Source organism: Limulus polyphemus, unplaced genomic scaffold, assembly GCF_000517525.1.
Source record: "Limulus polyphemus unplaced genomic scaffold, Limulus_polyphemus-2.1.2 Scaffold1954, whole genome shotgun sequence".
Classification (NCBI taxonomy): domain Eukaryota; kingdom Metazoa; phylum Arthropoda; class Merostomata; order Xiphosura; family Limulidae; genus Limulus; species Limulus polyphemus.
This window is the reverse complement of record NW_013667564.1, coordinates 13,319-16,623: the sequence shown is the minus strand read 5'-3', so window position 1 is coordinate 16,623 and position 3,305 is coordinate 13,319.

The window sequence follows — 3,305 nt, the reverse complement described above, 5'->3', positions numbered from 1 at the left end:
TAAAAGAATAAAATTTAATTATAAATAGATGTATACTGTTACGAGTCTAGAGCTTCTTAGGATAAACAAATGTTGTTTCATGTTAAAATTTTAAGTCATTCTAGAAAGAAAAAAAGGGTAATTTAGGTTTATTTATTTTTTTGGTGGTTACGAGGTTGGTCAAATTGACCGACCCCATATAGAATTATGGTAGAGAAAATAACAGATAAAATATAAAGTTTAACTGAAAACAAATTTTTGAAATGTACTTAGGAAGTTTTAGAGATTACACAAATGAAATGAGATTTTTTTGATGAAGAAAAGTATTTTTAATCTTTCAAAACAAATACTCAATATATTTACAGACAAATCTTTTTTAGTTTATTTAAAATACTTCACTAAAGAATGACTTTTGAATGTGACTTGTAATGTTTACTGAAAGACTGCCAAATTTGGTGAAGATGTACTTACTAATTTAAAAGTTTGTATTATCAAGTCTATAAAGACTTTAAACAAGTACAAAGAGGTCACGTGGTCGGTCAAATCGACCAAGCTTGTGTTGAGAGATTTAAATAGAAAAAACATTTCTTGGACTTACTGCGTGTAGTTTGCTGTTTTAGTATTTTGTTTTCCTCATTCCAGATCTATTTAAAAAAAAACTTCTGATCCCATTTTGAGTTGGAAAATATCTACATATTTTATGGGATGTCTGTCAGTATTTCTAAAACAAAGAATCAATGGTAATAGATTCCCTTGAAAAAAGAACAATGGAAAAAATAAAATTAAAATATGGTAGAATAGAGAGGTGTAATTACACGAGTAAACATATTAATATTTTATATATATAAATCTTCCATATATATTTAACTTAATTCCTCATTTTTTAGTTTCGAAAACCTAGCTCTTCCTTGCTGTCTTTCTCTACAAACCTAATTCTTCTTTACTTTCTTGCTGTACAGACACTCCTCCTTTGCCTCTTAGCTGTGCAAGCCTGACTTTTCTTCACTTTGTAAAGCTATCAGGTGAGGAAAGTTAGGCTTGTACAGCTTAGATGTGAGAAAAAGTTTGGGTTGCACAGTTACGAGGTGAGGAAAAGTTAGGCTTGTACAGTTACGAGGTGAGGAAAAGTTAGGCTTGTACAGCTCGGATGTGAGGAAAAGTTTGGGTTGCACAGACCTATACAATACACTTGTTTAAAAACAGTTTAAAAAAATAATACCTAAAAAACCAGTTCCTTTAACAGCTAGTGCTAATGTACAGAACAGAGTCATTAATTTCTAACCCACTAACATGGAAGTTTAGGATAATTTCAACATGATAAATTAACTCCTAGCATTACAAAGAAAGCGATAATATTTCAGTAACGATGAACGTTAATATTCTCTACTGCTGAACTGCTTCTATTAGTTTATATAAAGTATTTCACTAACACTGATATTTATATAATAATCTATAAACAATTAATGACATCCAATGCTATACTCTTAAGGAGCAACTATTTCAATATTATTAACAAGACTGAATAACTTGGTTCTAACTACAGTTTTTAAACATACCCTTGAATAGTGCAGGCGTGGAATATTGATTTTTCTAAAAGTGCATTTCATTCTATCACAAATTGCTGTCCTGTGAAAGAAAGAGATGTATTAGAAAAACGTTTCTTTCTCATCATAAATAATAGTTCTTTAAAGATTCAAAGTCTTCGAAAAAAACGTAAGATCTACGTAATTTGTTGATGTAGCTATTAATGAACCTTGCATGGTGTGCACAAGTTTATTTTTACCTGGCTTATAAACTGATATACTGTTAAGGTAGTTTTTTTAGCTGTGGCTCTTAGAACGACCGAGTTTTCTTCAAGTACAAACTTTTAGCTCATAGCTTCGTCATCTCTTGACTGATTTGAGATCTAATTATAGTTTTGGACTCAGGAGGTCAAACCCTTTGGATTGATGTATTTGACTACTCCAGAGTCTCGTAGATTAATTTAGTCTAATCCTGCCTAAAAGAATTTCAATTTTAGGGTAGAGATCCTGATGAGTAATAAAATCAAATTGAGTATATGTGTGTGCCCCCTTTGTATTGCTGATACATAAAAATATAACTAATAAATAGGAGAAAAAGGTCTCATAAATTAATTTACTCTGATTCTGCCTAAAATAATTTCAAGAGCCGTGGCTATTGAGGATTCCCTCTTGTTTAAACCTGTTTGTTAAACGGATGTATTATTTAAGTAGTTTTTTTTACTGGGTACTTAAAGAAACTTATTTAAGTATGTTTTGTAATGACTGCTAGACAAATGTAGTTAATGAGAGGGCTGTATTTAAATATCTTGATTTCTGTTTTGTGTCTTTACGTGAATATAGCTGCACCACCTACATATTTTTCACTGTAACAGATGACAGTTTATTAACGGAAACTATTTTCTCTCTCTCTCTCCCTCCAGCAGATGGCAGGATCCTCTAGAGAAAGCGACGTAGTCTTGTTGTCTCACGAAAACGTACTTCACACGTATCAAGATGAGGACAGCGACGTGGATTTACTGACCTGACCGCCAATTTCAAACAGTCCTTATTTATTTAAAGTTTCAAACCAAATAACTTGACCGAAGATATTCTGTGATCGGGTGGGGGGATTTATTTGTAATAATACTTAGCAAGCCAGCCTGGAATGGGAAATTGTATTACATTTGTTTTCGCTGTAGCTGAAATGTTTATGAGGTAAAAAAATTGAACAATATACAGAAAAGTAAAGACAAGGATACATTTGTGTTCCCAGACGTACGTCGTAGATTTTGTTTAAATACAAACTTTGTTTTTTAGATAACTGTCTTGTCATTTTGTATTTTCTCAGTTCTCAGGTCCGTGATGGCTTAAAACCTCTGCTCCTTTTGTTATAGTATATTAGATCTTAATTAAGTTGTAAAGTGTTCAGTTATAAGAGTATATGCTGAGTGAAAGCTTTTGACAACTACGGTCATATATTTTGTATCTTTTCAGTTTCTAAATAGTTGGCTGATAGTGGTGCCATTTTTAAGGATACAGTGACATTTGATTATGTTTCAACTTAAGTCTCAAAGCGAAGGAAAGCGTTATATTATACGGTATATCAGTAAACGTAGCATGTATTAAGAATTCTTTGTTTCGTAGAACCAACTTCCGTTGCCTCAGTGGAGTTGGGATAGGAAACGTTGTTGGCCATAACTTGCTTTAGTTAAACTAAGTAATAGATGAACCACGCGTCACACTACTTTTGAGGCTTTCAGTTTTTGACTTGCTTGAAACAGCCATTGTAAATTAAATGTCTTTATTAATATACTTCAAGTAGCT